At 33.0% G+C, this 15,735-nt stretch overlaps 1 protein-coding gene across 2 annotated transcripts in view; it reads right to left on the bottom strand.

Moving 5' to 3' along the window:
• Positions 1-15,726, bottom strand: part of LOC130447951 (vacuole membrane protein 1) — a 45,343-nt gene extending 29,617 nt beyond the window's left edge. The window contains exon 1 of one of the 2 annotated variants that reach the window (XM_056785028.1): positions 15,518-15,726. The gene's annotated coding sequence lies outside the window, so the exon portion shown is untranslated. The remainder of the gene's footprint in view (positions 1-15,517) is intronic. The other variant, XM_056785026.1, reaches the window with a different exon arrangement.
• Positions 15,727-15,735: the final 9 nt, after the last annotated feature.

The following is a 15,735-nucleotide window of genomic DNA, read 5'->3' as shown; positions in this document are numbered from 1 at the left end:
GTGCTTATCGCCTACCAACTTAACTAAATTAAAAATTAACATAAACATGGTTACCAATTTTGACTATATATAAAACGAAATAGTGTGAGGTAAGGATACGGTCAAGGCTGAGATAGGTCGGATCAGCTGTCAATTTGATCTATTGTCAACATTATACCTATATTTGATTAGTTCATTTTTGGAAATATTAATCATACAAATAATTAAATATTTAATATGAATGCTTTACAAGATTTAGAAGATTTATTAGATGAGGAATTGATTGAGGAACCACAGCAAATTCCAGAAGAACAAGTTTATTCCGTTCGTCATAAAATTGATCCTTACAATGGTCCGATGATTTTAACGTTTTCTTTTTCCTTTCCTATCAATTATTTTCAACATAAACGATAATTTTCAGACCAACACATCTTTCTCCAAGTAGCAACTATTTCAACATGACCTTAACAAAAAACGTGCAAATTTAATTAAGCACAGATCGTTGTCACAAACACAGATCATAGGAAACCGTCAATAGAACGTTTTTTTGCTTATTTCTGTCCTTATTCAATACATGGCCAATTGCTATATACGCATCTTTCCTAGTGTTACCAACAGTAGACCATTTGTTGAGTACATAATAAAGTGTCAAATACTTATTAGTTTGTTCGGATTTAAACCAAGGGCGAAAAAACGGTAAACATTTATTCAACAATTAAAAGTTCCTACTAAAGTTATGCGGCTAATAACTATTTGGCACTTCATTAGGACGTGAAGAAACCGGACCTTAAAGTATTAACAAAAATGGAATTAAATGTCTATAATGTCTTGATATGCAGGATTTAAAAATAAGAGTATTAAAGCAGAAGCATGTATCATAATTGAGACTATATACACAATTGGAACAAGGTAGAAGATCCAGCCATTAAACATAAATTAAATACGATGAAAAAGTGTCCATCTTTTATCTGGCACTTCATTAAGAAACTAGCAGTTATTAGAATTTTTGGAACCGTTGGTAATAATCATACTGAACATACTGTTTACACTACCACTACAACAACACTCACAATTGAACTGTCTGGCGCGCGTTTAGATAACCAGGTTATCGTCTTTATAGACGGACAGTGCAATTGTGAGTTTTTGTGAAATGGTATTGTAAACAGTGTGTTCATTATAAACCAGCAGTGATGACTCCCAATGAGTTTGATTTAGAGTCAATAGAGTCCTAATATCTTAATGGAATATTTCCTGTCTTTTCTTATTTTCTTACTAATCGTGACAAGATTCCCTGGAAACACACATCTAAATGTGAATTATTGCATAATTTTTTTCCTTGTTTCTTAAAAATCCTTTTTCCACTTCCACAACAAATGATCTCCAAGGTGCTAGTTCTTTGGATTTTAGCTACACAGAGCAGAGCTCTATGTCTACATCTGCTGTTGTTTTCTTCTTTGAAGCAATTGAAATTGACCGACATGGCGAGCCGTTCGAAAATTTGTGGTGTAATACAATGTTGTAAAACCTCAATAAGTCGTATTTCTGTTCAAAAGGATGTTTTATTGCGGTTCCGATTATTAGCCTTGCCTTTTTTAGAGCGTTATTAAGTTTAAACAAATATAATTTATTACCGATCGGCAGTTCGGATTAACCGAGATCGGATTAGCAGGGTTCTAGTGTAATTAATATGGCTTTCGTTTTTATATCACCACAATTTTGACAAACTCACTGGCTATACATGATTGAATTTATAATAGTTACCATGTTTGTGAAAGTTTCATTGTATCCTTCGAGTTGAATGAGCAACTGGTCTAGTTTCCACAATGAAGCAATGAAACTTTTAAGTTATACATACATAACCTTCCGTTTTATGAGTAGAGCAAATTTTTTTTTATCGAACATATGTAATACTAGAAGTTTCGCCATTTCTTTCTATATGGCTGGTTTCTGGTTTAAAGTTAGTCTTCAGCTACATCTGTTTCGAGTGCGTCCTCAGTATCACTCGAATCTCTATAATTCAATGGAGACGTTGATATTGGTAACGGCTGACAGAATGATTTATTTGAAGATTTCCGCCACACCATAGGGTTAGCAAATTTTATAGAGCTTCTTATCTTGTCTTGGTCATGATTTTGCCCTCGATATAAAGAAAATAAGCTTTCTTCACTTCTTGTGATGATTGTCTGTCTTGTGGGTTGACGCAGAAAAGTAAACTATTTTATTATTTGCTAAGCAAAAATGAATCGCGGACTATAAATTAATTTTTTAAAACGATAATTTGTTTGTTGTTAGTGAACAATTGTATACCAATGTTATATGTTTTCGCAACAATTGTGAAACTTTTTTATTATATCAATAATATGAAAAGTCATTAGATACAAAAAGTTACGTATGATGTAAAAATTACTGATAATACTAAAATGTATCAGTCCTATACGAAAAATTTAATAGTTGTGTGAAATTTTTTTATAATATTGAAAATTGTATGCAAACATAAATACATTTTTAATCAAGTTGCCTTAATTTTACATATCTGATATTAAACGTCAATTACATATTTGAAAATTACAATAAAATCTATTGAAGATGCCGATGATATTGATTTTAGGAGAACAAATAGAAATTCGGTTAATTGTGGGAACAAATTGAAGAAGAACAACTGGAATTTCCAATAACTGGCATTAAGGAAAAAATATATATAAAACAATAATGAGAAATATAGAAAATACAAAAATATACGCATATGTTGAAAATAAAAACAATTAAAAATGTGAAAACCAGTTTCAAGTGAGGCAACGAACTTAGATGTAATTCCTAAATAGTTAATGAAAATAAGTTTCACCCATACAAACACAAATTGTTTTATAAATTTAAAACTAGAGACTATGATTGGAGGTTATAGCAGAGGTTCCCAAACTTTTTTAACCCTCGACTCCCTTTCAGTATAAACATGGCTTGGCGGCACACCTAGAATAATTTAATTATTTTGTATTGCATTACATTATATAAGGATATGTTGAAAAATACTTAGTATACTACTGAACCAAATAGAATTTCAATGTCAAAATATTTTAATACTCAACATATTCTTCTCTTAATTGGATACATTTATTACAGCGAACCTGCAACGTCTCTTAACCTTTCAAAAAAAAATGTTTCTTCTTGCTCTGCAAACCAGACCTCCACAGCATTTATTACCTCCTCGTTGCAAGAATATTTAAGACCTTTTAAACTTTTTTTCAGTTGAGGAAAAAGATGATAGTCAGATTGAGCCAAATCTGCAAAATATGGGGGGTGTTCTAGTAATTCAAACACTAAATCACGAATTTTTTGCATGGTAACGAGAGATTTGTGTGCCGGGGCGTTGTCCTGCAAAAACAAAACACGTTTGGATATATTTCCGCGTCTTTTCTCTTTAATTTTTTTCCCGTAGAGTGATCAGTAATGTCGAATAGTAATCTCCAGTTATTGTTCTACCCTTATCCAAAAAATCAAACATGATACTCCATGGCAATCCCAAAAAACTGAAGCAAGAACTTTTCCAGCAGATTTTTGGATACGAAACTTCTTAGGTCTTGGAGAACCAGAGTGTTGCTTTGTTTCTGGATCAAACGCGATGCTTCTACCCTTGCACGCTTTTGGTCAACATAAAACTTCGGGGACTGACATAGAAACTGGCCTTCCCGATCGGTCATCATCTTCAATGGAAACTTTACCACTTTTGAAGTTTGCAGTCCAATTTTTCACGGTCGCACACAAAGGACATTGATCACCAAGGGTGTTAAGCATATCTTCGTAAATCTGCTTACCTCTTAACCCTTTTAAATACAGGTACTTGATGATGGCTCGATACTCCAATTTTTTCAATTTTCACAATTTCTCTCATAGTTAATTGTCAATATATTCTTACATATAACATATTAAATAAGATTGTTACTATTTTTATAACAACACACAATTCTGGATTTCAAACTTTTCTCACAGATTGTTCAGTTTCTGACAAAGTTTACCAGGTTTACCTTGTTCTTACAGAGGTCAAATAATAACGTTTAACAACATACATGATTTACTATCAAAAAATTTAGTTGAAACAAACATTAAGAAAACACAACTCCTTTTTTTTAAAAAAACTGAACATAGATAAAAAGCCAACTTGCAAAAAAATTATACAGAAAGTGCATATGTTTTTATTTCAATGAGAGAGATGCGCCTATTTGTCTTTTATATGTTGCATCTGGGAGTAAATTTTGATAGAGTCACTCGAATATCTCATCCAATGTTTAGATTTGCTCTATACACTCGCATACGAATTCACAGCACGCGAAGACTTCTTGCTCAACACTGAAATTCGTTTTCAATACCACTCAAATTTAGGACTGAAATTTTGATTTCAGTGACGGTGTTCGGGTAAAACGGTGGGTAATCACCAAGGGTAGGTAGCCGTGGGTAATATTTAATTTTGAGTAAAAACCAATCTCTTTCTAAATCTTTATTTACAAAATAAATATTAACTGTATTTTAATTAGAATTGTAATAAAATCGTGAATAGAAATATAAATTAAAAAACATAGTCTAAATATAAGAAATTGTAAATATAAATTGCTTTAGACGTATTTCGCCACTCGCAATTTTCAATACTAGCCCCTCAATGGCGGAGTATCGGAAATAAAGTAATAAGTTTGCCAATGGTGGATAATTTTTTCTTGATAAGTGGCTAAAATTGCCAAACTACATTGGCAAAACTGATTAGTAGTCTTCTCGCTCTGCCAGCACCGAGCGGAAGGACGCGAGCATATTGCTCTATCACTGTCCGCGCCGCGCTTTCCACAAATGCAAATGATTACAATAACAAATACGTACAGTCGCAAATTTTTTTTGGTAGGTAATAGCGGCGCCCCTGGCGCTAGCTCGCGGTGTACAGTTTGGGAGCCGCTGGGTTATAGTTATGTTGAAAATAGTATTTGTCAGTCAGAGCTACAAATAACTCAAAAGGGATGGTGAATTATATCCAATTACATACGGTATATGATTGGATATGGCTTTATTGTTTTCTAAATTTTTCCATGCGCTTGAAATAATTGTCCCCCCTAAGTCAATTTTCAATTTTCCACTGAAGATGATGACCGATCGGGAAGGCCAGTTTCTATGTCAGTCCCCGAAGTTTTATGTTGACCAAAAGCGTGCAAGGGTAGAAGCATCGCGTTCGATTCAGAAACAGTAGACAGGATTAAAATAGGAATGTGCGGACTTATAATCATATGAAAACTATTTTTCATACAGAAATATTTGCAATTGAAAAATGTGTCCAGTTCAGTTGGAAATGAATTATCCCAGACGGAAGATTATTATCTTGTCCGATAGCCAATTCTCCAATGTTCTAAGATCCAAGCTACTTTGGAAGTGTCTCAACAAGATAAATAATCTAAGCAAAAACAAAAAAGGTTACTTTTCACTGGGTTCTGGGATATACTGTAGTGAAGGGAAATATAATAGCAGACAACAGGAGGTAAATAGGAAAAAAATTAGTTACTGGTATAATCTACAAACGTACTGAAATGTATTATCCAAGGAAAACTAATTCGTGATTATAAACAAGAGTCTTTTTGCCTCAATGTACACCTGAAGCAGTAGGTTTAGATGGGAATACAACCTGCAGATTCTGCTACGTATAGAACGATACCTTTATCCAATTCTGTCGAAGTGTAAGAGACTACGGAGCTCCGGAGCAAAAAAATATTACACAATAGATCTTTTAGGACGCAGTATACATAACACATTGAAAAATACATACATACAAAAAATTGGGAGCCTAATGAACCGCAAAGGCCAAGTTTATGGAACAAATCATTGTCGTACCACAATACTAACGTCTATACTAATATAATGTATATGTATCTGTATATGGCAAAATACTTATAGTAAAATCATGAAAATTTCTACGTTTGGATTTTCGAATACGATCTTTTTAACTAAAATAGTTTCAAAGATGCCCGACTTTCGGTTTGCCTTTTTTTTACCTCTGAATGCATTAAAATGGAAAAAACCGGGTGGTGGTATTTAAAAAAATAAAGAAATTTTATATTTATGAAGTTAAACTTTAAACACTTTTTATACACACCCTGTATAAAATGAAAAATTTTTCAATATAATTTCAAATACGTCTGATCTTAACCGAACAGGAAGCATTTTCATATCTTTAAGGGTATCCTCGTAAAAAAATAATTTATAAGAGTCAAATTTTTTACAAAAAATTAATAACTCAAAATGTATGCATTTTTCGAAAAAAGTTTTTAGACAAAAGTATACTAAAATTTCACGTAAATTTCAAAAATGTATTAATATACAGGGTGTTCTATTTAAAATAGTGTTTTCATTAGCAAACATTATATTATAGTCGGCAGAACCGGAAATCGGCCATCTTTGAAAATATTTCAGATGAAAAGGTCGCATCCGAAAACCCAAACGTAGAAATGTTCATGATTTTACTAGCAGTATTTTGCCATATACACAGTTTTGACTCGTCGTGAAACAGTCTGTATATGATGACAAAATAATTCAAAATAAATAACTTTAGAGGAATTTAATGGGAGTCTAATGTGTATAATATCTCATGGGTTCATGAATCCATAAAGATAATTCTAGGGGCTCTACAAAAAATATAATTTGCTCATAAAATGTAATTTGAATATAAATTTAGGGACCCATGCGGTATTTCCGGTGGGGTGAGCTGAGTAAAAGACAAAATAGCATGGACTTTCTAAAATTATTCAACTCCAATAAAAGTTGTTAGAATAACAAGCAAAAATTGACTTTTTTGACACTATTTACTACTTGCGGCATATTTATTTCAATAAATTATATTGATGACAATCGATGTCACAAAAATTGTAAACCAATTTCCAACTATTTACACTTATTTTCAATATGTAAGCTTTGTATGTTTTTTGTAAAATTTATAAAATTGTTAGAGAGACAAATGGCGTTCTATCAGTGAAATACTTGATCTTACAATTTCACAAAGACTTTCAATTTAAATTAAAATAAAAACCAATTATTTAAATTCATTACGAATAAGAATTGAAGAGAGACTGGGCGTCAATCCATGAATATATACGAACATACATCATTTACGATACATATTTTTTTCGAAAAATTCGTAAAACATTACCATTTCGTCGTACTACTTTTTTTGCACTACACAATCATTCAACAGAGTTACGGTGTGTAAATCTGAGTCGATTGAAACCATAATAAGCTGTTGTTACAGATAGAAAGGAAAGTCTTGTCGATTGGTGAATGTTCGCTTTCTTCTAAAATATCATTGGCTTCGAGAGCAACAGGTGTTGTGTAGCTCAATAGAACGTGCATTTATTAAGTATACTTAATATTTATGCAATTATTGCATCTTCATTCTACGTAAAATTTTGTGATAGAGACATTATCAAAATTTTACATCTTAGAAATTAATTTTCTCAGTTATGATTGTACCAGATTTAAAAAAACTTTATATTGATGAACAGAGGACTAAAATCCTTTCCAACAAGTAAGCAATTATCAAATTCATACAATTCAAACATCAATATTCAAAATGGCACATGATATGAAGTTTGTTGATTCTTGTTGCTATACAAATGATTTTAGAATTTTTATTGGTTAGATTATGAATGAAACTGAAATGTTTTATAAGCTAGATTATAGATGACATTAAATTTTGGTTAAATCTTTATGAATGAAGTGGAATTTATAGGAAATGTTAGTTGGTTACTAAAGACGTTGCATTTTGTATTAAATATATTGTGTTAAAATCTAAAAGATATGAATAGATTGAACTAAGTTTATTCAAATCAGCTTTTTATTATTAATACAGGGATCATTTTGAGCAATGTATGTCGTTTCTAAAATCAGGCGTGTTTTGTAGTTGTTTTGGATTGTCGATACTTAGCAGATTCATAATAGAAATGACCTTCATAGAAAACGTGTTCCGCAACGATAATCTGGCAGGGTATAATATGTTGTCACTTTTGTCAGAGGTAATCCGACAGGTCAGTGATCTCTTAAAATTTCCAATATATTACGTAGTTTAAAGATTCCTACAAGTTCAGAAGTATTTGATTTTATATTTGGTAAAAATGTATAAATAGGTAAGATATTATTGTTAGACTTAGTGTTACTAGACTATGTCTTTCCAGCAACATGTTTTACCAATCCAAAAGCCTTTTTTTCAGTAGGAAACTGGTGGAGCTAATTTGGGATTGATGTAGTCGTTCCTTTCAGGGTCGATTATTTAGGAACGTAGACACTAGCAAGACAGAATCTAAAGATCCTTACAAGGTGATATGCCATCCATACCCGAGGATTTGTAATTTTAAGCAGGAAAATAGTGGGTCAGGTAAATCCAGATGTATAATTAAAAAACAATAAAATTAACTTAAGAGTATTATATGTAAGAAATTATCAAATAAGTTGATGGTAATCTATAATTCTAATTACTCATCAGCATTGTACATTTTGTTATTGCATTATTATGTTACTTTTATCGTTTAGAGATTGAATAGGCTGCTTATACATAAATTGAAATAAAATGGATATTCAAAACAAGTTTCAATATTAGCAAACATTATATTCAACTTTGTAGCTGATATCAACTGTTTTTGTCAATATGTTATTAGGAAGACCTTGTATTTAACAGATATAATTTGTCAATAATTATTGTTATTTTCTATTGTGATTCGTGGTGGCATTTTTAACGTATTTATTCTCTGACCTATTAAAATTAGGGATCTATGAATAAACAAATGATTTAATATCATCAGTTCTATGAAACTTTGTTTTCATTACTTTATAGGTAGTATAAAGATGTCTATAAGAAACTTTATGTTATTATCTGCAACCTTAATGGTATATGTAGTATAGATGATGATACAGTGGTGTCAAAATAATTAATTGGAACAGTGATTAACGACCTTACAAAGAAAATAATTATTACAACAGAATCGGAATATTAGCAAAGGTAAAGAACAGATGCTTAAAAAATTTTCCATTTTTAAAATGATAAAGGGCCCAGTGATGTATATCTCACTGTCTCACACATCTTTTTGGTACAATATGAATGTAGAATTAGTAAAAGGACCAATGTCAATAGAATCAATGACTAGTATAATTGAATCCTTACCAATAGGACCTTCACCTTCAATTCTTTGCTGGTATTAGGGAAATGAAATGGAGAGATGCATGTCCAAGGCACAGATTGGTCTTGAGAATACGGACTCTTCTCCCAGGGACACCCACTTTGAACCCTAACTTTCCCCCAGCAAGCGGGGCTCTGCCCGGCGGCGACCGTTGAATTACCCCAGCTACTCGTGGGACAGAAAATGACTAAATCAAATTACAAAAAAACAAAGAATTAAGCAGGAGAGGCAGCTTGGCATCGGAATAAGCCCTTCGAGAAGTTTGAGGCAAGAGGCAATACAAAAGAGGAGCACCTGAAGACATGTTTACGGAGACGAAGGAGCAGCCTAACATAATCAAAGTGATAAAACTAGGACTAACAGCTATGGCGGATCCATGTGACGCACTGTCACACAGGAATAAAGTAGAACATCTAACAAAATATGAAGGAAAATATATCAGAGCCTACTAAATAGCTTCTCACTAAGGAAGAAAAGAAGAAGAGTAGCAAGAAATGGAAACGGTAAAGACGTCGGATGGCTCAAGCGGGACAGAGAAACTTAGAGGAAGGCCTTGTCAAGAAAAAATAACTCGCGAAAATAAACGAGAGGCGCCAAGACAAAGCAGGACAGCAAGGCTGAACTATTGAAGGAGAAGACGGTGGCTGAGGTAGAATCGGAGACCATACAAGAAGCAAATTACAAGCGACCCAGAGATGTACTAAAGATCACTGCTAACAAAGTACAGAAAAAGGAGACAGGCTTTGGTGATTAAGCTGATTTTTGTCATACACAAAAGTTCTATGAAAACTGAAACAGAGGGTCCAGCCAGCAGGCTCAAACGTGGAAATCCGTATGTATGAAAAGACCTAAGGATGGAGTTGGAGCCTTCCTCTACCATTACTCTCGTCATATGGACGAAGGTGGTACGTTGTTACCGATGTTTGGATTGGCCATCAGACCAGCGGGTGTGAGGACCTGGACAAGTTTCTGCTAGATATTACAGCAAAGCAGCAGCTAACCGTAGTCAGTCAATGAGCGTTGTCAACGTATAGAACAGTAGGATATGAAGGAACATTACCAGATATGGCATACCCTACATCTACTACAAGATTGACGAAAAATACCAGGAGCGGCGGATAAATCTACCACCACATTAGAACACATACAGAGTTGACAAGCATATCTTTGACACCATGGTTATCCTTGAACGGCTGCAAACTAAAGCAGTAGGAGCAGAAGCAGTATTATTGGAAGTAGCAATAGTGGGGCTGCTTACCAAAGCTTCTGAATGTTCAAGATTGGAACGAGACGTGTGACAACTTAGGTAATGACCCATGGGGATTGCTACTCTAGAAGCGGAGATTGCAAGAGGCAATAACCGAAGCAGGTGGTCTCTCTTTACGACAGTGGAAAAGGGAAAATCAACGTTTGCAACTGAAACGGAAATGATAATGGTACTCACTACCCGAGAGCCCTGTGTACGGCTGTCACTCTACTTATAAGGAATGCTTTCAATTCCGCTAGATAGGAAGATATCCTTCAGACACTGAGTCCAACAGATGGTTAGCAATCGATACGATAAAGGTCTAGAAACCTAGAAGTAGTTATCACAGAACGGACAACAGATGCTCCAATAAAAGCTAAACCATAGATTGAGATGCTATAGATTGGAATTAATCAAGATCCCAGTCTTTAGCAGTTCAAAAGATTGTTCTACTCAGCACTAAGCGAATCCAAAGAGACAACACCATAACAGTACGGGACCAACAAATAAAACCAGCTGAAGCCATTAGGTACCTGGGAGTATTGCTGAACATCAAGCTGACTCTCTGAGCCCATGTCGACAGACAGACGGATAAAGCAGCCGCGGTAATGTGAAAACAGTGCAGGCTTATGGCTAATGTTGAAGGTCCATTCCCGGCCAAGAGGAAATTGCTTATGCCAGGGGTGCTCAAACGGTCGATCGCGAGTGCTTTTTGAGTAGATCTCGAGAAGAAAAAAATTTTTAATAAGTAGGTAGGTAACTAAACTACAAAAATGTATTACGTAATAAAATAACACTGCTTGCCGCAAAAGGCGGCTTTATCAAAGGAACGCGCGGCACTTGTCAAAGAAAAGCCGGGTTGTTTCTAGACTAGACTGTACTGTCTAGTTACGGGCGGCGTGTTTGACGGGAACATTCGAGACTTTCTTTCACGCCGATATAAATGTTGCGCCTGGATGAATTGGAGTCATTCTGAATTGTAACTTGATAGCGATACTACGTCGATACAAAGTTTATTATTAAATAGTGGAAAATGAGTGCAGTGAAGAAATCTAAAACGTATCATTTTAATAAGGATTGGGAGGAAGAATTTTTCTTTTGTATGGTGAAGGATAAGTGCATTTGTGTTATTTGTCGTGCGTCAGTTGCAATACCTAAGCGTGGTAACTTAGAGAAGCATCATAAAACGGTTCATAAAAACTATCAAAAGGATTTTCCGCCACAGAGTGAATTAAGAAAACGAAAAGTAAGTGATTTTATATCTTGTTTGAAAAAAGAACAAACCATGTTCACAAGACCAGCCAAACAATCAAAAGCTGCTACGATCGCGTCATTTAAAATATCTCATATATTGGCGAAACACAAGAAACCATTCGAAGATGGATCGGTGATGAAGGAAGCATTTATTGAAGCGGGTGAGACCTTATTTGGAGATTTTAAAAATAAAACAGAAATCATGTCTACTATTAGAGAACTTCAGTTATCTCGTCCCACTGTCACAAGGCGTATTGAAGTCATGAGTCAGGACATCGCAGATAAACTAAAACATGATATCATGGAATGTACATACTTTTCTTTACAGTTCGACGAATCCACCGATATGACAGACACTGCCCAGCTGTGTATTTTTATTCGGATGGTATTCAATGACATGTCGGCTAAGGAAGAATTTTTGACAATCATTCCTCTGAAGGGGAAGACCCGTGGCGAACATATATATGAAGTTTTCTTTAATTTTGTAAAAAACTACGAGCTACCAATATATAAATTAGTGTGCATTACAACCGATGGAGCACCAGCAATGACTGGAAACAAAAACGGTTTTGTGGCATTGTGTCGAGCTAATGAAGAATTCCCTTCATTTTTTTCATTCCATTGCATTATACATCAACAAGTTTTGTGTTCCAAAGTTTTAAACACGGAGGAAATTATGGGCATTGCAACAAAAATTGTGAATTCCATCCGTGCACGTAGCTTGCAACGGCGGCTCTTTCAGTTGCAGTTTGAAGATAGGGAGTCAGCTGAACACACTGATTTAGTTCTTCACACAGACGTCAGGTGGTTGAGTCGCGGAAAGTTCCTACAAAGGTTTCAAGAATTATTGCCCGAAATAACAGCTTTTCTAGACGAAAGAGGTGATGACACTCAGATTTTGAAAAACGAAAAATGGCTGACTGATTTGGCATTTTTGACTGACATCACAATGCACTTAAACATCGTTAACTTGGAGCTTCAAGGTAAAGGAAAAACTATTATTGAGATGATTAGCGCAGTAAACGCATTCAAAAGTCTACTGCGCATCTTGTTATTGTCACAAACCTTTTTATTATTCTAGTAACCTTGCTACATAAGCTATTTTGCTATATGTAGCCGAAATATGGGCGGATGCCCTTAGGTACCAAAAGAACAGGCGAATAGAGGCAGTACAGACATCTGAAAGTATAGAACGCTTGACTACATCTACATCTCATTTCTAGAGTAGAGGAATGGACCATGTGAAATCACAGTGACACTAATTATTATTTCACCCAGTTTCTCATAAGCCACGGTTAGTTTACAGCGTTTTGAAAAGGATAAAAGAAACTTTGTAAGCTGAATATTTTCAATGCTACTCCGCAGAACACACTTTGTTCGAATGCTCCCGCTGGCAACAAATGAGAGCTTGCTTGATTGCGAAGATATGTGCTTTAGAGCTCAACTATATCAAGAGTATAATACTGTTAGCAAAAGACAACTGCTACGGTGTGCACATATTTATCACAGCAGTGATGAAGGCCAAGAGGAAGAGAAAGAAGTCCCTCCAAATATGGAAGAGTAAAGTAGCTGGAAAAGGCAAGGAACATGGTGGTCCTGAAGTAAAAAAATAAAAATTATTTCCAGGGCTGTCACTAAGACTTTGGAGAAAAGGATATTAGTAGTTTCGTGTCAAATGTCAAACTCCTCTCATAGATAAAAAAATAGTGTCGTCACCCAATAGTTAATGAAATAATATGAAGCTCAATGAAGGATCTAAAGTAATAAGATTATATATTATACACAAGTCAATTAGAGTTTAGAGATAAACAATTTTAAGAGACTATAATCGAATTTGTTTGCAATAGTGAAAGATAAACTATGACAACAATGTAATTTTCAACATGTAGCTTGTTGTTTGAAGAATTAAGGTCATAGAGTATGTTTGGCTGTTTTCTAATTGATAAACTTTATCTAATGATCATTATCATTTAACAAAATTAAGTGATATTAAGTGGTAATAGAATAGCTGGTTTATAATTCTACGAAGGGGTATGATGATCTTATGGTTTATAATTTACCATTATATGTTAACATTAATAGATACATCTGTTTGCCAATGATATGGGACATTGTTTTTAATCTCCTTAAATGGTATTTGGATACAAGGCAAAAAAATTCTAAGGCTAAGATGTTACTGTTTTCATTACCACTTCATATAGGTATTTTATTATCAGTAGCAATCGTATTTATTTTAGTTATCTTCTAATGGAATATTAAAGTTAAAATATGTTAAAATTCTCACATTTTTTAATAGAAATACTTGTTTATAAAGAATCTATATCTAACGAAATAAATACATATTTTTGTCAGGAATTTTAAATTTTTTATGTTTTCTTTAAAATTGCATATATTTTTTTTTGGTATAAAATTTTATTCAAAACATTTTTCAAATGAGATAATAGGATAGAAGAGTTTGAATACTTTGTACAGTTAGTCAAAGAGGTATGTCAAGCTTGTGCTATAGAACCAACAACAAATTTCTAATTTGAGAATGAAATATATCAACTGTTATAGCACAATTAGTAATGGGAAGATCTTGAGGAAACTGTTTTGAGCCTACTTAACATGAATATTCTTTTTTTTTCCAGTAAGTAGATGACTGCATGGATTCACAATCGAAATTGAACAAAATCAATTTTCTTTATGTCACATTATATGAAATTAACAATAACATAAGAACAGAAAATGAAAGAAAAGAGAACAAAAAATTAATAATACGATAAAAAAAAGGATTAACAAATTACGAAAACTTACATTAAATTATAAAAATTCAAAAATTCTTAAAACAGAGTCAAATACAAGAAAAAGAGAATTTTCAATTTAACTTTAGTCTATTTGACAAATTTTAATGTAGCTATAATAATTGAATTTAATAATTTTACATATGTAAAACAATTTAGAAGAAAAAATTATTTAGTGTCATTGAGAAAAGATTTTAATTTTGGTATTCATATTGGAGGTGATCTCTATTGATTAATATAATTAATTATGAATATACAGACCATGTTATAAAAGGACAGTTAAATTGAAGGAGGCAAATATATCCTACCTATTACAAATGAAGGTTTATTTATTTACTTATTTGTTCATATAATTAAGTCAATACATAACACAGACATAACTGTAGAATTGTCAATATTTATGTAGATGTCATGTTTTTACATTTTTTGCTTTTATATTCTGAATATTGAATTTTTATCTGATTCAATATTTCTATATTTTGTATTTAAATATTTCATGAAGGTGATCAAGCTATAGAAAAAAGTACTATGAAGTTTGTTTATAATGTGAAATGTTTAATTACTCAAGTTTATAAATTAAATTTTGAAAATTGAATAATTACAAAATTCTGGCGAGAGGTTCGTTCTCTATATCACAAACACAAGAATTTCGAAAGTTTTGTTGTAACTAAAGACAGACAGTATTTCAAGGATAATTTTTTTAAAAATGAATGTGATATGATAATTGAGAAACAAATTAATTCAAGATATAATACTTTTTCTGATTTCTGTTTAAAAACACTTCATTCACAAAACAAAATTTGAGTTAACTATGACTACTACGTGTCCTTATTAATTTTTAAGAATTAAACAGTATTCGACCAATGTGAGGTATAAATTACACTGAATGGGAATTAAGTAAAAGTTTATTATGGAAGATCATTTCCCTTCTGATTTTAATTTTGTTTTACTAATATTTCTAAAGAAAACTATTAACTTAACCTAAAATTTTTCTGTTAATTTCATTAGCATGAAGCTGGTTCCTCGTGAACCAGGCTTTGTTTAATATTAATATAAAATATACTTACTTTTGTTTACTAAAAAGATAATTGCTTCTTACACACACATAACCGTTTAAAAACCAACTGCTTGAAACATGAAATGGTTAACTTACACTCCAACTTATACCGAAAATTGTCAAGATACTAAATCTGATTTTTCTGTCAATCATGTCTCCTTTCTCTTGTTGGAGACATGTCACATGTTTAAATCCCTATTTGCTTTTTATTTAAGTGACATTTCATGT

Source organism: Diorhabda sublineata, chromosome 8 (assembly GCF_026230105.1).
Source record: "Diorhabda sublineata isolate icDioSubl1.1 chromosome 8, icDioSubl1.1, whole genome shotgun sequence".
Lineage (NCBI taxonomy): Eukaryota > Metazoa > Arthropoda > Insecta > Coleoptera > Chrysomelidae > Diorhabda > Diorhabda sublineata.
The sequence above is the reverse complement of the archived record's forward strand: the minus strand, read 5'-3'. Positions and strand labels throughout refer to the sequence as shown.